General features: G+C 42.5%; 1 long non-coding RNA gene across 1 annotated transcript; it reads right to left on the bottom strand.

The window, feature by feature from the left end:
• Positions 1 to 1,219: 1,219 nt before the first annotated feature.
• LOC115474902 lies at positions 1,220 to 9,634 on the bottom strand. Its single transcript, XR_003942932.1, has 3 exons — positions 9,622 to 9,634; positions 6,329 to 6,332; positions 1,220 to 1,300 (listed from the first exon to the last, which is right to left on the bottom strand). It is a non-coding gene; the product is annotated as an uncharacterized LOC115474902 (long non-coding RNA).
• Between the last annotated feature and the right edge of the window lie 14,113 nt (positions 9,635 to 23,747).

The raw sequence follows: 23,747 nt of genomic DNA, 5'->3' as shown, positions 1-23,747 counted from the left end.
CCATCTCTTCTCCAAGCTGAAGAGCCCTAGCTGCTTTAGCCTTTCCCCATAGGGAATTTGTCCCATCCCCTTTATCATTTTTGTTGCCCTTCTCTGTACCTTTTCTAATTCCACTATATCTTTTTTGAAATGCCATGACCAGAATTTCACGCAATATTCGAGGTGTGGTTGCACCATGGAACGATACAAAGGCATTATAACATCCTCATTTTTGTTTTCCATTATTTTTCTAATAATACCTAACATTCTATTTGCTTTCTTAGCCGCCGCCACACACTGAGCAGAAGGTTTCAATGTATCACCAACAATGACACCTACATCTCTTTCCTGGTCGGTGATTCCTAATGTGGAACCTTGCATTACGTAACGCAAGATTTCCCTTCACTGAATCCATGTTGGCTTTTGTCTCATTAATCCATGCATTTGAATATACTCTGTAATTTTGTTCTTTATAATAGTCTCTACCATTTTGCCCGGGGGGGGGGGGGGGGGGTGGAATCTGTCAGACTGAGGGGAGATATGATAGATAGAGGTCTATAAAATAATGAGTAGAGTGGAATGGGTAGACAAGAATCGCTTGTTTACTCTTTCCAAAAATACTAGGACTAGGGGGCACACAATGAAGCTACAAATTAGTAAATTTAAACTAAACTGGGCAAATATTTCTTCACTCTGTGTGTGATTAAACTCTGGAATTCTTTGCTTGAGAATGTAGTAAAAGCAGGTTGGGGGGATGGGGGTTTAAAAAAAGTTTGGATAACTTCCTAAAAGAAAAGTCCATAAGCCATTATTAAGATGGACTTGGGGAAAATCCACTGTCAGTGTATTCCGCCACTTAATCATTGATGTGTCTATACAGGCTCAGATCTCTTGACAAAGCCCCAGTGAAACGGGTACCTGTCGAGTTCTGAGGAGCCGTTAGAACGCCAAAGCTAAGTGATTTTATTCTATCGTTCATCTACCGCCTCCGAACTTGATAGAAATATTCATTACAAAGCATTGTGTAGAAGATTAAAATATCTATAAAAATATTTTTTAAAATTCAAAAAAGAATATATTCAAAAATATTTAATTGGAGGAGGGGGTTTTGCCTATGATTACAATCATCACAAAAGGGCAGCTATCTAGCCAGTGATTGCTGACTTTAATTGTCGCATGACTCCTTTTGTGAAATTATGAGGCTTTTTCTCCCCCTCTTAATAAATTTAGTCTGAGACGAGTGTGGACTGATATCATCTATTTTCATTTTTAATTTGTTTATTCAGCAGCAAATAGACTTAGGTTGTGTTACTATCTATTTCTAGGATATGCAGCATAAAATGTATTGTACTGTTTTGGGATCTTGCCAGGTACTTGTGACCTGGATTAGCCACTGTTGGAAACAGGATGCTTGGCTTGATGGACCTTCAGTCTATCCCAGTATAGCAACACTTATGCTCTTATGTTCTTATGTAAATGAATTTATGCCAAATAGTTGTTTTTTTCGATCCCTGTCCCACTTGTTTAAAAACTAAGAGGTGTGGTACAAAAGTAGTTAAACTATTGTTAGATCTAATTAATTACTCCTTGCAGTTTGGAGTATAGCCAGGTAAGTTGAAGGAGACTATACTTCATCCAGTGTTAGAAAAGAGCAATTTGGCAGATGATGTTCCAGCCAATTATAGATCCATTTCTAATTTACCCTATTTGAGAAAATTGATAGAATGTGCTGTGCTTTTAGCGTTAGAACAATCTGTGAAGGATTATAATTTGTTTGGATGATTTTTCAGGCTGATCAGTGTACAGAAGCTTTATTGCTGGCTATGGAGGATGATCTGCAGGAATGGTTAGATAAAGGGCTCCTTTGGGTTTATCTACGGCTTTTCATCTTGTTAACCATGGTATCGTGATGGGATATCTGGAGGCATTAGGAATTGAGAGACTGTATTGAAATTTTTCATATCCTCTTTGAATGGTGAAAATTGGTGTTCTCTCTAAACTGGGTAGTAGTATTTGGGGTCTCTCAGAGTTCCTTCCTGCTCCCTTTATTATTTAATGTATATGTTCAACTGATGGACCCTTTGTTCTTTACATGATGGCTGTTTACACATACCTCCTCCCCATCAGGTACATCTTAAAGGCACAGTTATGAATTGTTTGTAAATGTTTTATAAGGTACAAAGGGAGGCTATAATAGGCAATATTACAACAATCTTTATGAGAGGTAATTAGAACATAGAGAAGTATGCTAGGATGACTCATCCAAGTAAAAATCGGATATGACAAAATTGTCTCAATGCCCAAAAACATGTCTTGACCAGAGCAGAATTTTGTGCTTCAAAAGAGAGATATTGATCAATAATGATCCCTAAATAGTTTAATTGTGAAACTAATGTAATAGGAACAGAACCTAAATGTGGGACAAAAGAAGGAGCAACTGACCCATTTCTAAACCAAACTGCAACAGTTGTTTGCGAGTTCAGAATTAAACGTTTTTTTCAGATAACCAAGAAGTTAGAGAGTCCAGACAAGTTTGCAAATCTATTTAGAGGATGTAATGGATCAAGAGAATCAAGGAGAAGGATATCATTTTCATAACAGAATGCTTCAGTTCCATGTTCCTGGACAGCAGAGCTAGAAGGCTCAGAAAAAATATTGAACAAAAGAGGTGCCAGCATAGGACCCGGTATAAGAGGCTTGGAGAGGCTAAGCCTCCCCTGCTGTGCTCTGAGGAGTTTAAATTGTTGATTTACCTCCATTCTCACAGCAGGAGCTGCAGTGAAAGCCCTCTAGCCTTGTGAATCAGTTGTAGAAATTGGTTTATGGTTTGTTTACCTTACTGCTGGGAGAGCAAGGGGGGTTGGCTGGAGGTGTCCTGGGTTGCCAGGGAGATATTTAAGGAGGATGACTTCCTGACCTGCACTGAGGACAGATAGCAGCAGAATCATACCGGGCCAGCATGATCACAAAAAGTCACTACACAACAAAGGTAGAAAAGATCATTTTATTTTCATTATAGTGTTTGGAATATGTCCACTTTGAGAATCAGGTGCTCAACATTAAAAGTTTATATTTATTTACTTATTTATGGCATTTTATCCCACATTAAACATGAATTAGGGTGTTTTGTGGCTCTACATGAGAATTGTGATGATATGATCCCTTGTTTCATATTGTTGACAGTCTGCATTTTCCGTATGGGTGGTATATTGGTGTATTAGGTCTGCCCAGTGTAATATTTATGGTACAGTAAGGTTCTGAGTGTGTTTGCTTTTGCACAAAGTTGTGCATAGTGTTTTGCAGTTGAGCAATTGTGCTTAGAAGTTGCTTTGAGCAACCACTTTATTCTTTGACATATGATACATATCTAATATCTAAATTTAATAAAAGGTATTAATTGTGATTATTATTATTTTTTCTGTGTGTTATCAGACAATTATGGATATAAGCTCCGCCCCTGGCTCCACCCCTAACCCCACCCCCTTTAGCCTCCCCAAACAGTTGGGCCACCGACCACCTATGGGTGCCAGTAAGGACCCCTGTGGAACTCCGTAGGGAAGAAGGCACTGAGCTGAGACAGAAGTTGAACAAGTAGCTGTGAATGTTCTCCTGGAAAGGAAAGAGTGAAGCCACTGCAGTACAAGTCTGTGAGGGGGTTTATAGAACACTGTCCCTTACCCTTAAGAATAAGACCCTCAGATAGTCTGAACCAACTTAAAACCACTAGTCCTACCCAGAGAGGAAGTGAGACAAGAGGGGTGGAGCTGAAAGTACAGGAACCAGGAATTATAAAAGGCAGGGCCAGAATGGGGTTAAGGAGACCCAGGGAAGGAAGGAACTGAAGCCCCAGCATATGCCTTTACTACATACATTTAGCTACTGTTACCTGTCTGAGGTAAGCCAACCTTTTGATTTGAAGATTTTGAAGACTTGTTCTGAGGTCTGACTGGAGCTAGGCCTAGAAACCTAGAGCAGAGGTTTTGAACCCAGTCCTTGAAGCACACCCAGCCAATTGGGGTTTTCAGGATATCCCTATTGAATTCAATGGGGATATCCTGAAAACCTCGACTGGCTGGGTGTGCCCCAAGGACTGGGTTCAAAACCTCAGACCTAGAGAGAAGCTTACAGACTGTGTTTGAGGTGTGGCAGTCACATGCCACGGACTGTGGCTTAGGCCCTGTCAGCCACAGGCCCATGTTGAGACTTTTCATAGAATTAAAGAAACTTTACCTACCCTATGAAGTAACAGGCCTTGGGGTTAAGTGAATAAAGTGCTTGCCTTATTTTACAGTCTTGTCTGGCTTTGTTATTTTGAAGGCCCATTCTCAACCCTTGCTCATAGTATCATGGTCCTTCAATACCTATTGATTTCAGATGAGAAAGGAAGATTGTGAGATCAGCCAGATCAAAGGTGGTTGATAGATCCAAAGAAATTCATAGGTTTATCCAAAATACCTTTGCTGGCATTTACAGCAGGAACAGCCATTTTAGAAATATTTGTGTGGATTAAGGGCTGGATTCAGTAAATGGCGCTTAAACTTCAGCACAAAAAAAAAAAATCAGCGCTAAGTGCCATACTATAAAGGGTTTGCACCATTTATAGAATCGTCCTTAGTGCCAACCCCCATGCCTAACTTTAAGCACCAGACTTATGCCTGCAGAAAACTGGTGTAAATGACAGCAACCAAATTAGGCACGTTAAGGCTGTTTTCTATAATTCCACACGCAACCTTTTAGGAAGCCCCTGACACACCCATGCTTACACCCCTTTTGAATTAAACACAAGTAGAGTTAGGTTAGGCACTGTGCCTTATAAAATAGCTTGCATCCAGATGCGCACACAAATTTTAATGAGTGCCAATTAATATCAATAATGTAGTTGGCACCCAATTATTGATGATAATTGGCTTGTTAATTAATTTGCACATGCATCTTGGGCATGCACTCAATGTTGGATGCACAATTCTAGGCACCATTTATAGAATCTGGTGGTAAATGAATAGTACAAACCAGCAGCTTCCATGTGGGGTATTGTCCTATCATTCTACAATCTATCTCTGTCCTATGGGATTATGATTAGTGGAGAGCAATGGATCTTATGAAATTGCTTTAATTGTGTGGCTCATTCACCAGAAACCAGATTGAGACCATTTCATGTAAACCTTTGCAGATGATAATACATTTTTAGACAGCATTGGCTTAAATATGACTTGCATCAGTGGCTTAGGGGTAAAATCTTATGTATAGATATGTGCAATCAGCATCCCCTCTCTAAGAATCTAAAATGTTATCTATACTTTGTACCTGATAGCATGTTCAGCAAGAAATTCTATAAAAATAGTTTGCAATGAGGATCAGGAAACCAATGAAACAACATGCTTGATCAACAACTGCTGTCCAGCTAAGGAATATATAACATGCTACAAACCAACTAGAGACAGTAAGTATATCAAATATTACATTCCCATGTATTTGTGTAACTAAAGCTTTCACGTTTCTTATTACTTTACACCCTGAATTATGTTAGCATAAAAATTATATTTATCTATCTATCTATCTATCTATCTATCTATCTATCTATCTATCTATCTATCTATCTATCTATCTATCTATCTATCTATCTATCTATCTATCTATCACAACGGTTAAGTGCACGCTCTGGTTAACTGCATGCATTTCTTTGGTCCCAGACCCTTGCACTTAAGCAGATTGCACTGTGTATGTATGTATATATATATATATATATATATATATACATACACAGTGCAATCTGCTTAAGTGCAAGGGTCTGGGACCAAAGAAATGCATGCAGTTAACCAGAGCGTGCACTTAACCGTTGTGACACAAAGAAGCTTGACATCTGATAAACATATGCACAGTACTGTTTATTATTATACGTACAGTATACAGTCTCAGTTAACTGACATTAGGCTGGCTTGAAGTAATCAGTTATAGTCCTCTGTACACTCTTCGGTCTGTGAGTTCCCTACACTACGCCTGCCAGACGGTAAAAACTGTCATAGCATTGACATCCAGTGGCCTCCAGATAAGTCCGCACGGTGTTGAGACTCTCCAGCGCTCTTGCAAAAGTAGCAGGAGGAGGTTGTTGAATTTCATCAGCATGTGCCTCGCTGCTCATTTCTTCATCTGTTCCATCATCAGCCATTGTTGCCTGCGTGTAGGAGCACATCTCAACATCATTGCTGTCTTCAGCTGTTTGTAGATCGTAATCAACAGCTACATAGCGATGGAACTCCTCTTCAGTAAAACTGGCTGTGATGTCAATAACCTCTTCATCTGACGCGTTTGCAACAGCTGCACCTGTTTTGTCCCTCTCCACATCCTTAACAAAGCTTGCCCCCTTGTAGCAGTTCACAATGGTTGCCTGTGTAACTTGATTCCAGGCTTCTTTCTGCATATGTAGGGAATCCAACAGTGATAGATTACGAGCCAGTTCAACAGCACGTTTATCCTTCCCAGTCTGGTCATCCATAACGCTCATCAGACGACATAGCACAAGAGCCCAATAATGTTGTTTGAAATTGGCTATTATGCCCTGATCCAGAGGTTGGATCAGAGAGGTAGTGTTTGGTGGCAGGAAGACCACCATGACGTTAGACAGCCTGACATCATCCCTGTGTGCAGCACAGTTATCACAAAGCAGCAAAATCTGACGCTTTTGTGCCCGCATTCTAGTGTCTAATTCATAAGCCACTGCTTCCAAATTTCCCAGTCATCCATGAATTTGCATTAGCCTCATATGACACAGGAAGTCGCTTAACATTCTTGAAACAATGGGGCTGTTTGCTCTTTCCAGTGATGAGGGGTTCCAACTTCTCCCTCCCATCCATATTGCAGCAAAAAAGGATTGTCAGTCGGTCCTTCGATGTTTTACCTCCAATAGTTTCAGCATGTTTGAATCAAGTGTTCCATCAGGAATTGCTCGCCATTTTCGTCAGCATTGAAAATGTCACGAGGTGCAAACTCGTTCAAGATGGTAGGAAGAACTGAAACAACCCAATTTTCAGCTCCAAAGTCATCAGCGTCTTGTTTCTCACCATGCTATTTCTTGAATTTTATGCTGTTCCTCTCCTTCCATCTTTCCAACACGCCAACAGTGGCTTTGAGTTCAGTCAGTCCAAGACTTTCTGCTACCTGGTTAGCTTTCTCCATAAGCAGTGGACCACTGACAGGAAACTGTCTGCTCCTGACTTGAGAAAAGCACCGAAGAAGAGCATCTACTACTACTACTTAACATTTCTAGAGCGCTACTAGGGTTACCCAGCGCTGTACAGTTTAACAGAGAAGGACAGTCCCTGCTCAAAGGAGCTTACAATCTAAAGGACGAAATGTCAAGTTGGGGCAGTCTAGATTTCCTGAATAGAGGTATGGTGGTTAGGTGCTGAAGGCGACATTGAAGAGGTGGGCTTTGAGCAAGGATTTGAAGATGGGCAGGGAGGGGGCCTGGTGAATGGGCTCAGGGAGTTTATTCCAAGCATGGGGTGAGGCGAGGCAGAAAGGGCAGAGCCTGGAGTTGGTGGCGGTGGAGAAGGGTACTGAAAGGAGGGATTTGTCTTGAGAGCGGAGGTTACGGGTAGGAACATAGGGGGAGATTAGGGTAGAGAGTTAGGGAGGGGCTGCAGATCGAGTACATTTGTAGGATGGTAGGAGAAGCTACCGCCTCAGCTTTTCCCGCCCGTTTTCGTTTCCATTGTGGATTTGTATTGTTTTGCCAGTCTTCCAGAAGCTGGTCTTTCTGCTTCAAGACACGTGAAATTTGACTGGGATTGACACCATATACTTTAGCAATAGATGCTTGACTTTGTTTGTTTCCTAACTTTTTAAGAACTTCGATTTGTTCAGCCAGTGTTAAAGTCTTACAGTTCCGCCGCGACGATGACCCTGGTGTACCCCCTAACAACATTCTTTCACTTATTCTGCCTGTGGCAGTTAAAGAGGCAGTAAATTTGAAATCTCGTTGGTTGTCACGTGACAATTGGCTTCCATATTCCATGCGCGCGCTTATGTGGAGTCTTTTCTGCAGAGGAGCGGTCTTGAACCATGCATATAAGCGAATCTTGCACTTATCAGTGGTGCGCTAAAACGAAGTTTGACCCCATAGAACTTGATGGTGCCAAAAACAGGACCGACGTACGGCATGCAGGTAAACAGAGCATGCTCTTATCTGACGTGCACTTAAATGGAGTGCACTGTATATATATATATATATATATATATATATATATATATATAGCTATTTTTAACTAGGATATTGAACTGATAAAGTTTATTGTCACCCCTCCTGATTCATGTTAACAGTGCACTACCCAAAATCAGCTTCTCCAAGATCTGGCTATTTCTCAAACCTCTCAAGAGCATTCCTCTCCTCCCCAAGCATCTCCTCAAGAACATACACCCTCACAGAGCCCCCCATGAGCTCCCCCCTATTGATGACCCTCCAGCTACCCACCAACCCACCCACCTATAGGCCCCCATGGCCTACCTGGGATCCCTGGTAGTCTCTCTATAGATCTGGGGTAATAGGCCGGGTAGGAGTAAATCCCAGTTGCTCTTGCCCATGCCAGCTCTAAGTGCAAAATGACTGCTGCAGCCTCTAGTCAACATAGGCAAGAGCAACTGCGTTTAATTCTTGCCTAAACTACTACCCTTGAACACCAGGATGATCACCAGGGATCCTAAATTTGGCTCAGGGGGCCTACAGGTGTGTGGGTAGGTGAGGGGGGGAGCTTGAATAGGGGGGGGTCAGGTTAGGGGTCTACTCTTGGAGTGATTGGAGAGAAGGGAATGCTTAGGGAGGTTTCGGGAAGTGGCATGATCTTAGAGAGGCTGATCTTGGGGGGCTGCTTTGGGGAGCTCAGGAGTGGACTGATGATCTTGGTGGGACATTTGGGAGGGGTGATATTGTTGGAGAGGGGAGACTAAAAAACTATGCAGGCCACTACCTGGAAGATATGTGAGTGCTGACTGATATTCAGTGCCAGCATCCTCATAGTTAAGTGACCAAAGTTACAGTAGGATAGACGTCCTTTTTTCTAGTCCTATTTGGCCATTTAGCTATGCTGGCACTGGTACTGTTTATCTCCAGTATCCAAATAACTTCCAGCTCCTCCCCACTCTGCTCTCAGACTGCACCTCCACTGCCTACTTTTGATATAGGCAGTTTGAACTGGCATTCCCTGTCCAGCTAAGTGCCACTGAATTTCGCCAGCCAGCCTGCACAGCTTGGGATAACCAGGCAGGACCCTCTCCTACTCAGTTAACCTCTTTTAAAAAACAGGCTTTTAGTTCTGCTTATAGGTTCTAAAAAGGTTTTGTTTCTTATGATGCACACTTTGTGGTGATTAAACCAACAGAAGCTCGGTGGGCTTTCCGAATCTCTCTGCTTGGCCTGGCAGGACTGACTCTGCTTGGATGCCTTCCTGTTTTATGTTGCCATTGCTTACAAAGATGGTAAGTACATATCATGTAAAATTGAAAACATACATAGATTGCTAAACCAACATAAACTTCCAGAAAAGAAATGTGTAACACTTGAAGTTTAGATATATTCATTCTTATTGTTCACACTTCCAGGGGATAGCTTTAATTAGGTCATGATTTCTCCACACAAATCACAGAAACACCTCTCTCACTGATGATCAGTAAGAACAATATATTCATCTCATAGAAAAAAAAACATATTAATACATGGGCAGACTGAGTGTGGTCTGGGCCCCCCACCTGGCCGCTGCCCGAAACCCCCCTGCCTGCCCTGCCAGTGCTCCTGCTATCCCGGTCCTACCTGAGGGGTCTTGGTAGTCTGGTAGCCTCCGCAGGGGGAGGGGATGTTCTTTCTTGCCTACTGTGCTGCCTCTATTCGCCCGCCTGCCAGCGCCGCTGTGTTCTCAAAATGGCAGCCCATACTTCCCGCGGTAGTCTCGCAGTTCTCTACAGTCTCGTGAGACTTCCACAGGGAGTCTCAAGCGCCATTTTTAAAATACGGTGGTGCCAGGTGGGGGGAATAGCAGCAGCCCAGCGGGCCGGGCAGGAAAGAGCATATTCCTCCCCCACCAGCAGTGCGCCGAGCATCCAGGCAGAGCCTCTGGGCCCCTGGGCACTGCCTGGTTGCCTAAACGGAGAAATGTTGGACATGGCAGTGGAGGGAACAGAAGGAGAGATGCTGCATGGGGGAGGGGGAGATGTTAGACCAAAGGGAGCAAGGGAGACACAGAGAAAGAGAGAGAGAGATGGTGGACAATGGGAGAGAGGAAGGAGGGAAGAGAGAGGGAGAGGTGTTGGATATGGCAGCGGAGGTGTCAGAGAGATAGAGATGTTGCATGAGGAGAGAGAGAGATGTTGGACCCAGGGTGCAAGGGAGAGAAAGAGAGAGAGAGATGGTGGACAATGAGAGCGATGTACAGGGGTAGAAGGGATTGAAGGAGAGATATTAGACAATAGGAGGGAGGGAAGAGAGGGGGGAAAATGCTGGACCACAGGATGGGGGAGGGAGCTGGAGAGAAGAGAAAAAGGGAAAGAAGATGCTGGGGGAGAGAGTGGAAGGAACAGGGAGATATCTGACTATAAGGGAGGGGAGAAGGAAGGAGCAGATGCTGAGTTAGTAGGGTGGAGAGAGGAAAATGCTGGGAATGGTGGAACCATGTGGGAGAGGCCGTGGGGGGGGGGGGGTGGAATAAATAACAGGAGGATAGTGATTACAGGGCATAGAAATATAGTAATGGGGAGTAGATTAAAGATTAAATGGAATGGAAGGCAGGGAAGGAGTGAGATGGGGAATGGGAGAGCTAATGGGTGAGAGTAGGAGATAGAATTTGATAGGTATCTGAAAATTATAAAGAAGGAGAAGGGCGATAAAGAGAGTGAAATTCGAGTGAACAGAGAGGCAGTAAAGAAAAATAGATGAAGGAGCTAAAAATGAAAGACAAATATGTCAGAGGCTGGTATAGTAAGGGAATTGTACAAGACAGGAAAGAGAAGAAAAGAGAAATGGACAACAGCCACTTGAAGAAGAATTAGCAGATGACAGACAGGAAAGCAGAAAAGAGAAACTGGAACCAACATGATGGAAAAATAAAATGTCTAGATAACAAAGGTAGAAAAAAAGCATTTTATTTTTAATTTATTAACTGAAATGTATTAGCTTTGGAAAATGTACATTAGAGGTGTCTTTGTATTGTGTTCATTAGAAGAGGAAATGCATTTCTGTTTTTATTTCTACAGTGTTGCAGTACATGCTGTTTAACTTCTTGGGGTTCCCAATTCAATTTTTGTCTATGTATTTTTATTTTTAATTTGTGATCCCTTGTTCTGTATTTGGTGAGGATATGTTGATAGGATACTACTGGCAGGTGGGGAGATCAGAGGAGGGGCAGGAAGGAGAGACATCCTCTATAGTTCCATGCCCCCTCCTTTATTTTCTGACCTGGGTCTTAGTATGTCTAATACTGGCCCTAATCCTTGCTATAGCTGGTGGGGATCCCCAAGCATCACCAGTTGAGGACCTCTTCCAAAGGCAGCCAGAGCTCTCTTCTATCAAGCTCTGCAATCGGCGGCAGCATCCTTGAATCACCATCAATTAAGCATGCGTAAGGCACTCGCATTGGTGGCTCATGGACATTTCTGCTGTCTGCCAAGCTTGGTAAAAGGGAGTTCTGATCGCCTTTGGATGAAGTCTTAACTGGCAGACCCTGGGGAATCTCATTAGCTAAAGTATTTATATTTTGAGTTGGGAGGTACCAGGGAAGAGAACATTTTGTGCCTACCCAAAATTGGTTATCCGGCTACGCCACTGTTATAGAGAGGCATGCTGTTGAGATTCACTATGCTTTACTACTACTTATCATTTCTATAGCACTGCAAGGCATACGCAGCACTGTACACCATACATGAAAAAGACAGTCCCTGCTCAAAGAGCTCATAATCTAAATAGGACAGGCACACAGACAGAACAACTAAGAGGTAAGGAAATTCAAGAGGTGGGGATAAAAGGGTGCAGGGCAAGTGAATAGTGGTTAGGCGTCAAAAACAGCATTAAACAGGTGGGCTTTTAACCTGGATTTGAAAACGTCCAAAGATGGGGCTAGACGTACAGGCTCGGGAAGTCTATTCCGGGCGTGAGGTGCAGTGAGATAAAAGGAACGGAGTCTGGAATTAGCAGTAGAGGAGAAGGGGACAGAAAGAGAGATTTATCCAAAGAACGGAGTACTCGAGGGAGGACGTAGGGAGAGAGAAGAGTGGAGAAGTACTGGGGAGCGGTAGAGTGAATGCACTTATAGGTCAGTAAGAGAAGTTTGAATTGAATGCGGAAACGGATAGGGAGCCAGTGAAGTGACTTGAGGAGAGGGCTAATGTGAGCATAGCAACTCTGGTGGAAAATGAGACGTGCAGCAGAGTTTTGGACTGATTGAAGAGTTATATCTATGTTTGGAAGCAGTCACATGTATTTAGAACAATTTTTGCTTTCAATTTCACTTTGCTGCAGGGCTTACACACAGAGATCCTCTTTAACAGTTTGTGCATAAACTCCTGACATAGCCTGTCAGCAAACATGTTGCGTATTTATGTGATCACTTCTTAATAATAAAATATATTTTAAGACAGAGCTCTGTTTTTGTTATTATTTTTGTTTTTCTCCTTGTGCTCGGTTTCTGGTCTTTCTTGAAACAGTGGACAGGGTGAAGAGAAAGGGAAGCTGCTTATGGCCTTCTGGAAGATTCCAGTCCCTGCCCGGGTTCTAATCAAATAAATATGTGCAGGGTTTACTGAAGTTCTGGGTACACACTAGGGAGAGCATTCTATAAATGTCACCAAGATTTTGGTGCAGGAAAAAGCCAGCACAACATAACCAGTTTCAGCTTAACTGGTTAGAGGGGATATTCAGCAACGCTATGTGGCTAAGTGTCGCTGAATATCCCTGGATAGTCCTGCACAGGTGATTTAACCAGCGCTCCTGCCTAATTAAGGGGCCCTTTTACAGAGCAGTGGTAAGCCCAACGCGGGTTTACCGCTTGCTCTTCCGAGACTACCGCTGGCCCAACGCGGCTGCCGGCGGTAGTCCCGCCCCGAGCCCACACTATTTCTGGGGGGAAAAAAAACCCCTGGAAATGACTTGCGCAACAATAACCCGGCAGTAATCGGGCATTGCCGCGCGCTGCCCAGTTACTGCCGGGTTAGTGCAGGAGCCCTTATTGCCACCTCAGTGGGTGGCGGTAAAGGTTGCATTCCACATGGCTATGTGGTAACAGTTCTCTCACCAGACGGCCATGTGTACTGGGGGCCCTTTTACCTTAACTCTCTTTGAATATCAATCCCTATGCATTTTTTTTCTAGATTTGTGCTAGTGTTGATATTATGATGGCAATGTTCACAGGTTTTTCTGCAGGTAGACAGCTGTTTATCAAGGTCAAAGACCTGATGAAAGTAATACCTACCCCTCAATGTGGGTGAAAGCCCCTGTGTTACTTACAATGTGGATACTTTTCCCCAGTGTGTGTTTTCTAGCAAAAAAAGTGCCGGTATCAAATGCCAGGCCACCCTTCAGGGATGGAGTGATCACTGAGGGACCCACCCCACAATAGCCAGACCCCCTGCAACCAGTCACAGAAGCTATGAAAAGGCAGAATTGGTGTGTAGAGCCTGAGCTCTTTCATTATAACTCGGGGACCATGAGTCAAGTTTAGCAGACAATGAAAAAGGTGCCGGTACTCAGTACCCCCAAGTACCCCCTCAAAAAAAGCCCTGCTTTTCCCGCATCTGAAAAATGGTGGGGAAAGAGACTGGTGAGGTCTGAGGAGTATATGTGCAGAGCTTTCATTTTAAAGGCCCCCACATGCACTTTTGGCTAGTATAGCTCCACCTTTTTCAAAGTAGATGTAACGTATCTGGCAAGAAGTCAGACCCATTCTTGAAACTGAGGCATTTTCAAGGGGAAACACTACATAGGATTCCCTGTAAAAATGAGCTTTCAGACCCCCATGGAGTTCAAAAACTGCCTTCTATTTCTCATAGTGTAGTTATTCAACCTCTGATTCCATAAGCATGGAACTATGACAACATAAACCATACTCCTTCCCCTTCACAGAAGAAGAATGCAGTGACTCACTTCTGTTGACTACCTGAGATCAGTTTTACTTGTCTGTGGATGCTATATAGAGTTCATTTTCCCTGAGAACAAAAATGGTTCCCATTCTCTCTAAAGTGTGTGCATTCTAGAGTAAAACTTTAGAACTGATTCCTATAATGGTTCTTCTTGAGGGGACTTCCAATGATTCCACTTTACTATATTATAGCAAATGTTCAAATCCTTTAAGAGGAGAAAATGAAGAAATGAGCACAATTAAGAGACAACAAGCAGAAAAGACAGAAAACATTGGTGGTTTCTTACTGGATTTACTTAAAGAAGATGCTGAATATCACAAGAAAAGGAAAGAAGGTATACATATATCTGAAAGTTACGATATCTAATTGTTCGGATTTTACATGTAATGCTTCACATTTGTTGATGTTGGGCCACACGGTTTTTGAAGCACAAGCCAGTGCAACACCGTTGATTACCTTCATCAGTTTCAGTCTCTTATCACCGTCCATGGCCCAACTTCGGCCCGAGTTTCGATTCCTGCATCAGGGTCCGTGGTGTCCGTCACTAACCCCGCCTCCCACATCACTAACCCCGCCTCCCAACGTCACTAACCCCGCCTCCCACGTCACTAACCCCGCCCACCGCGGCCGAAAAGCCGGCCAAAAAACCGCAACCCGCCGCGGGCAAAAATTTCCCGCGGCGGACCTGGCAACACTGAAGTTAGGTATGTTTTTTTTGCTGCCTAAGGAAGAAGTAATTGCACATTGGAATACGGCCATAGGCGTCCCGTATAAGAGGCTTGGGGAGGCTAAGCCTCCCCAGCCCAACCCTGACCATCTTGTGTTTCTTCTGCTGCCCGCCGTCTCCATCGTCATTTTTACTGCACTGAAGAGTTCTGCCTCGGCACCGGCAATTCAGAGTCAGCCTTCTGCCAGCATCGGGGCTTTCTCTTCAGGCATGTCTCACTCCCTCCCAGCTCTGCAGAAAAGAGGAAGTTACGTTAGAGTCCTGGACGCCCCTGAGGAGAAGCCCCGACGTTGGCAGAAGGCTGACTCTGAGTCTCTGAATTGCCGGTGCCGAGGCAGAACTCTTCAGTGCAGTAAAAATGACAACAGGGGAGACAGCAGGCAGCAGAAGAAACAGGGAGAAAGATGCAAGACTCCCAAAACGAGTGGAAGTGAGCCTTTGTAGCCCAGTAAGTAAACAAGGAAGCCAATTTGGTTAATGTGTTTCCCCAGCATGACATCCTCACTGCCTTCAGCCCAAACAAAACAAACAAACTTTTGAGCTGCTGCATCCAGGTTGTTCTTGATTGTTGATTGTAACAAGGCTAAAGCTGGGGCACATGGAATCACATTTTAATGTCATCTCATTTGTAGGAATTAGCATTTTAGATACACAACTGGATTATTCTGTTTTTAGGCATGTTTCAGGGACAAGTGGTTTTATAGGTCAAAATAAAAATAAATATTTTTTTAATGCAGATCTCTTTTGTTTAAACATAACTAAATGGGCTATAAGCCCCTAAGGGTGTATTAGGTTCTGCCCAGTGTAATATTTTTGGTACAGTAAAGTTCTGAGTGTGTTTTTCCACAAAGATGTGCATAGTGTTTTGCAGTTGAGCGATTATGGTTAGTATATGCTTTGAGCAATCACTTTATTCTTTGACATATGATACATATTTAATATCTAAATTTAATAAAAGTATTGTGACTTTTATTTTTATTTATTTTTTTTCTGTGTGTTATCAGACAATTATGGATTTAAGCTCCACCCCTGGCCCCATCCCTAACTCCACCCCCTTTTGCCTCCCCAAACAGTTGGGCCACCGACCACCGTTGGGAATACCTCATTGAAGGATGCACTGGACATTGTTGTTCCTGTGCAAATTTGTTCTTTTAGAACTGGTGCAACTCTGTCCTGTGGCTGTTGTAGGGTATGAAGCAAGTGTGGAGGGAGTTAAGACAGGCATAACGAGAATGGCATTAGACACAGGATTATGATACAAAAGATACCTATTTGTTGAAATTATTTTATCAAAAGTGTATTGCTACTGCTTTGACTCATCCACAAGAGTTATTTCATGTGATACATACTTTGACAAAAACTGAATCTTCCCAGACAACAGTTTCCCCTTTTTCACCAGAAGAACATATGCAATTTTTTTGAGAAGAAAGAAGAAGCTTGTGACTAGCTGAGTGTGTGGATAGTGTGCGAGATGAAAAGTGGTATATTCTGTGGTTAGTGAGCAAGAAGTACAACAGTATTGGCCTAATGGTTCAGTTAATGACGTGTTCTCCAAATCTTTTAAGATTTTTTATACCTATTTTAGGGAAACTGGTAAATCTTTGTTTGCAATCAGGGTATTGCCCTGAACGATTGAAGTTGGTTACAATGTGCCTAGTGATGAAATGTTCTGCAATAGGAAGTAGTGTGTTATCTAATTATCACCCTATATCTATGGTGTAGTCCCAGGATACATGATAGACCTCATAGATCTACCAACCAGAAACAGAATCGGATCATCACGATCATACCTAAACTTACATTACCCAAATTGCAAAGGACTTAAATACAAAACAACTTACGCATCCAGCTTCTCCTACGTAAGCGCACAACTATAGAATGGACTCCCAAAAGCTCTAAAAATAATCCATGACCATCTAACTTCAGGAAATCACTAAAAACCAATCTCTTCAAAAAGGCTTACCCCCACCATTCCAACCTAAATCCCCACACCCAGCAACACAGCACAACCAATGATCGTACTGGACAATATACAATCTTCATTCCCTTCGACCTTCACGGTGCCTGACACATACCTACCTCATTTGACCACAATACAACCTTGTATTTGTTGTCAACTGACTGGCGAATGCCATTACGGTATTATGTAAGCCACATTGAGCCTGCAAATAGGTGGGAAAATGTGGGGTACAAATGTAACAAATAAATAAATTAATTAAGCATTTACAGCCTTGTAATATATCATATTTGCTTTTCATAAGAACATAAGAATAGCCATACTGGGTCAGACTGATAATCCATCCAGCCCAGTATCCTGCTTCCAACAGTGGCCAATCCAGGTCACAAGTACCGGCAGAATCTCAAATAGTAGCAAAATTCCATGTAGAACCCCAAAGAGTAGCAACATTCCATGGTACCAATCCCAGGGCAAGTAGTGGCTTCCTCATGTCTCTCTCAATAGCAGACTATGAACTTTGCCTCCAAGAACTTATCCAAACCCTTTTAAAACCCAGATAAGCTAACCGCTGTTACCACATCCTCCGGCAACAAGTTCCAGAACTTTCTCGATTTTAAATACAGTATAAGCAGCTACGTTTTCATGTTTTATTCTGTGATTGTAATGTATAGCTGATATCAAGGCATCATTATGTAGAGGTCTTTATAGCCATGATTGACAGCTGGAACATTATTTTTGTTTCTTGTTTTCATAGGTGGCTTTTCTGAACAAAGTCTACTTGCAGCTGCTCTTCAGACATCCAAAAAATAATTCTCTACAAGTAAAGACACATGATTATGTTTTCTGTTTTTGAAAAAGGAACACGTATTGCCTTCATTTTGACCAGCTTTTGAATAGGCAAAACCATGTTAAAAATGTCTCATCTTGTTTTATGAATTCTAATGCATATGCATAAAGATCATTCAACAATTATTGTGTGATTCAGTCTGCGAAGTTGGTGAAGAAAACATTGTTAGGGTGCAAATTCAAAAATTGGCTAAATTCATTACTAATGTCAGATGAATTATTAATGTAAAAGGATTGATCCTGCCTCTGAATGTTTGACTGTGTTGCTCTGGGCCTGTACATTCAGGAATCAATTTTAGAAGGGTTATGTGCCATTTACAAATGTAAGAGGCTGAGTTACATGTGTAAACTGGCATATGCACATCATTTGCAATGACATAGGAAAGGTCTAAAGACATATTTCATGTCATGGTATATATCACTGGCAAACGAAGAGCAGAAAAAAACGCATTTTTAGGCTAGATTCTATATCTAGCCTAAAAAAGATCAATGCCAAAAAACCCCTGCTTAAGCAATATTCTGTAAGCCATGCCTAAAGTTTGGCATAGTTTATAGAATTAACGCTTTCGCGTTATAGTCATGTATAAATTTAGGCGCTGTCATTTGCACCAGTGAAAACGTGGTGTAAATGCTTGTGCCTAAATTTATTCGTGGAGCACCACTATTCCATAATTACATGTGTAACTCAAAACCATGTCCCTGATCTGCCCCAAAATGCCCATGACTGTTCCATTTCCACACCTTCTTTTTCAGGCCATGTGTAAATTTTAAGTGGATCTCGTGGCTAACTTTATATGCGTACCACCCAATTAAATCTAATTAGTGCCAATAATTGCTTGTTAAACAGGCAATTATTGACACCAGTTGACTCATTATTTAATTAAATTGCACAAGCAAATCAGGCATGTACCTAAATTTGTACACACAGTTTTTGATGATTTTTATAGAATCAGAGGATTTGTGGTTTTTTAGATTCTGATAAAAGTGTTCAATATTTGTATTTTTATTGTATTTTCATTGTGTTTGTACTATGGTTTAAATGCAAGTGGTATCTTCATACACATATTTTACTGTTTTTACCATGCATACATATTGTTTATCATTTATTATTTATTATCTATTGTTCATTCATTTACTTGGTTTTACATTTATATTTATGTAGACTCCTGAAGAAGGAACCGTGTGTTCCGAAACAGGATACCTCGTTGAGTCATCCTCCATTAAAGATTACTGAGTGACGCCTAAGTGTCTCTGGACTGTTTTGAAGCACCTGACTCCGTTCCCACTCCTTGCTCCTTTCCTAAGTTTCTCCGTGGGATACCAGTGTTCCTTCCACATTCTGTGGTTTTTGCTATTTATAAAGAATACATACTATGGGCCTGATTCTATATACCATGTTCATAATGGGTGCAGGAAAATATCGACACTACACATGATTCTAAAAAAGGGGCACGCGATGATTCTCACTCCCAAACTTTAGGCACTAGGCTTATGCCTGCTGAAATGTGGTGTAAATACTGATTCCCAAGTTGGACACGCTGACCCAATGTTCTATAACTATGCGCACAACTTTTTGAAATACGCTTCACACACCCATGACCATGCCCCCTTTTGAGTTACAAGCCATGGGAGTTAGGTGCCCTGACTTATAGTATAGTATTTATTTATTTATTTGTTGCATTTGCATCCCACATTTTCCCACCTTTTTGCAGGCTCAATGTGGCTTTCATATTGCCATTAACGGCGTTAGCCGATTCCAGTCTGAACAAATACATGTACACAGGCAGATGCATGGCCAAATTCTAATGCATGCCAATTAACCTCAATAATTGTGAGCACCCAATTATTGAGGGTTCAGAGCTCATTATTCAATTAATTTACATGTATATCTCTGGGAGCCATATATAGAATCTGGGGACACACTTTTTTTGTAAAAGTGTATACTGTTTCCTGATAGAGTGCACATGAGTGCACACATGGTCACGCACAGGAAAGAGCACCCACGCTCTTCCCAAAAGAATGTACCCCATTTTCAAATAGTACTTTACTCACTCAAATCGACAATGAAGACTAACCAAATCAATACAAATGAACAATGCTGCAAATGACATGGGAAATGGAAAAAAGTGGACATTTTTAGCCTGCCCATCTATAAAAGTAGTGATTTTAGAAAAGGCATTACTTATACATGAAAGCAGTAGCATGCAGAAATTTTAAGGCAAGGTGTTCTGGGTGGGAGGTCCTTCCTTATTTTACAGTGACAGCACACAGAAGTTGTGTAAAATTTTGCCATCAGCATTCACACCTGCTTTGAACCAAGAATGATCCCTAGATGGCTGCTTATTTGGTTCTGAGATTTGGAAGAGGGCATAAGGGGGGAATAGAAGTATAAAAACACCTTGAAATGCCAAACGTGTACAGTTTTTAACAAATTCTGCCACTGACCCATTTGCCCCCCCCCCCCCCCAGATTCTATATAAGGTGCCCAGAATTGGGTGCTGATCTAAGATGTTCATCCAGATTCCATGGCGTTCAACTCAAATAGGGGTGTGGCCATGGGAGGTATATGGGCGGATCAGGTGCACGCAGTGTTATAGAATACTGGAGATGTGCGCCCAAATTGCACGCCGGAAATTACATCTGGTTTCAGCAGGTCTAAGTCCTGGTGCCTAAATTTGGGCACAAAAATTGGTACTCAATGCTATTCTATAACAGGGGCGTAGCTAGGTGGGGCCACGGGGGCATGGGCCCCCACAGATTTAGTGCTGGCCCCTTCCACTTTGGACACCCCCATGTTGCCACCCCTGCCAGAAAAGGTACCTTGCGGCGGGGGGGGGGGGGGGGTTAAAAGTGGCAGGGGGGTCAGCGGCTGGGGGAGGTGGGCTAAAATGTGCCCCCCCACCTTGGGCTCTGGACCCCCCTCCCGCCGAGGTCTGGCTACGCCCCTGTTCTATAATGGGTACTGATCTTTAAGTGTCCATTATAGACTGCCCCAATTTGACTGCCCCTATTTGACTGACTGTACATTTGTCCTTTAGATTGTAAGCTCCTTGAGCAGAGACTGTCCTTCTATGTTAAATTGTACAGCGCTGCGTAACCCTAGTAGCGCTTTAAAAATGTCAAGCAGTAGTAGTAGTAGTAGTAGTAATTGCATTGAGCGCCAATTTTCTTCGGTGCTAATATTTGAGCACCGTTTACTGAATCTTGCCCTTGGAGGGTAATATTATAACAGGCCACCTACGTAACAAGTGCAAATAGGCCCCTATATTGGAGTTATTGAAGACAAACAACCAGGGCTTTTTTTGAGGGGGTACTTGGGGGTACTGAGTACCGGCACCTTTTCTACTGGACCCCAAGTTTTAATGAAAGAGCTCAGGCTCTACACACTAATTCTGCCTTGTCATAGATTCTGTGACTGGTTGCAGGGGGTCTGGCTATTGTGGGATGGGTCCCTCAGTGATCACCTCACCCCTGAAGTGTGGCCTGGCATTTGAGTACCGGCACCTTTTTTGCTAATAAAACACACTGCAAACAACATAATCACCACAGTGTCTTCATTAACCTTGAAAGAAATGATTATGTCAGTGAAGATAAGTTTGACTATTTAATTCTACGTGTTATTTAAATTCAGCACTGGAAGTTCTAACAAATGACTAATGATGTTACCTAGAGAAGGCAAGCCATAAGTCGAGTTATTTGGTTGGATTGGTATGATTGCCTCTGTGTTGATGGTCATTAAAAACTTTTTTGTAGATTAACTTATTTCTAGCTGAGATCTGGGAAGGTGTTGTTTCCTTTATTATTTATTCAAATAGCCTCATAAAACCTGCAGAATTCATGGCTAAAATGAAGCCGCATATATTTATAGTTGCTTGAGAGTAGATATCAATGTACTCTTGCACACACATATTTTATAAACAAACACTTGTACTTCCTGAATTCACCCATACTCTGCTGCAGCTTAGTTACCCCCGCAGTAAAGGGGGCCCTTTTACTAAAGGGCAGTAGGGCTACTGCGCTGGAAGCATGTGAGAAACTAGCACTACCGCTAAGCACGCCCAGGCACCCACGGTAGTACTGTGTTCAACGCGTGCCGTTTCCCACACCCAGAAAATGAACAGTGCACAGCTGCGGCTGCACGCCTATCAATTACCACTTGAGCAGTGCATGAGCCCTTACCGACTACTAAATAGGAGGTGGTAAAGGCTCAGGCAGTAAATGGCCGTGTGGCCAGTCTTTATATTAGTGTATGGACATTTACTGCCTCCATTAAAAACAAGGGTTTTTACGGCCGTGGTAAAAAGTGGCTGAAGCACACAGGAAACCCATGCACTAAAACTACCACTGGCCACTTTTTTAGCATGGCTTAGTGAAAGGACCCCTAAATATCTCTGTGGTTAAAGGTCTTACTTTACCAGAGCTTAGTAACTCCAGTGGTAATATTCAGGCCACAGTGATATACGGATTGTAAGCCGCTTCCAGCCATGGGCTGACCTGACCACGGATATTCAATCCGGCTCCCAGCACTGAATATCTGGGTATCTCTGCTAACCTGGAAGTTAACTGGGCACCAGCCAACGTTCAAACTGATGCCCGATTAACTCAGCGCATAAAGAAGCTCTTTTACTAAGTTGCAGTAGTAAATTGGCTTAGTGTGCCCTTAGGCAGGTCTTTCCTGCGCGCTAAGCCCATTTCTAGCATGGCCATAAAATAGCTTCCTTTCTATTTGTTTCATTTCTGTCGCAGCAGGGGAAGTCCTTGGCACAGCCTAGCTGGCGAAACATGCATGTCGGACAACTTTGAAACCCCAGTCCGATCAATTATTTATTAAGATAAGTAATTAAATTGTGAAAACCTAATGAAATTGATTGCATTTAAAAGTCAATGAAGAACTTGGTGCTAATATACATTTCCAACGTACAATGAGAGTTGGTCATGAGCACCGCTGAGGCAAAACTTTGAAAGGAAAAAACATAAAATATTTGTGACTGTTTAGAATTTGTATGGATGATTGAAGGGAGCATGATCACATCTAGGATCCATATAACGTCAAAGAATTCTCTGCCCCAGACATGCCCCCCCCCCCTCCAAAAATTTTAAAAAGTAATTGCATGCATAATGCTCACAGTTGGCAAAACGAATGCAGCCTGCTTTAACACCTCCTGCATTAGGTAATTTTTGCTGCATTTGGCACGCAGCTTAGTAAAAGGACCCCAAAGTTAGGACATGTCAGTTAGGGCCCTGTTTACTAAGCTGCATTATAAGCGCATTACCGTCTTTAACACGTATTAACCGTGTATGCACCTACAATATCCCTATAGGCGCCTACACAGTTAGTGCATGTGCTAATTGTAGGTGCGTAAAAACGCTAACGTGCCTTAGTAAACAGTACCCTTAGCCGCCACGTTTTAAGCACATTACCGTCTTTAACATGTATTAACCATGTACACACCTACAATATCCTTATAGGCGCCTACACAGTTAGCGCGTGTGCTATTTGTAAGTGCGTTAAAAATGCTAACGTGCCTTAGTAAACAGTACCCTTAGCCAGTTAGCAGACTAAATATCGACACTAACCCCTTGATTCTATAAAGGTTGCCAAAAATTGCTTGCACTAATTTAGGCATGACCCCAATTTGCATGCACTATTTAATAGAAAAGCCAATTAGTCAATAATTGGCTTTTTAACAAGCAATTATTGGCACTAACTAGATTTAATTGGGGATTATGCACATAAAGTTTGGAATGAGATCCATGCCTAAAATGTTCATGTGACCCGAAAAAGGGGCACGAAAATGGGAGGGTCATGAGTATTTCAGGGCTTGGGATGTGGCTTTGAGTTATGCATGTAATTATACAATAACGGTGTTCCACGTGTAAATTTAGGCACAAGACTTTGCAGCACTTTTTCACTGGTGCAAATGGCAGCGCCTAACTTTACTCACGACCTGTCTGCATAAGCATTTATTCTATAAACCGTGCCAAGCTTTAGGCATGGCTTATGGAATACCGCTTAAGCGTTTTTTGTTCGGTGATCATTTTTTTTAGGCATCATATATAGAATCTAGCCTGAACTGGCTATGTTGCTGCTCTCCGTACCTCAACCACAGGCTGCCCCTAACC

The sequence above is a fragment of the Microcaecilia unicolor genome, chromosome 7, assembly GCF_901765095.1.
Source record: "Microcaecilia unicolor chromosome 7, aMicUni1.1, whole genome shotgun sequence".
Classification (NCBI taxonomy): domain Eukaryota; kingdom Metazoa; phylum Chordata; class Amphibia; order Gymnophiona; family Siphonopidae; genus Microcaecilia; species Microcaecilia unicolor.
This window is presented reverse-complemented; position numbering and strand designations above follow the sequence as displayed.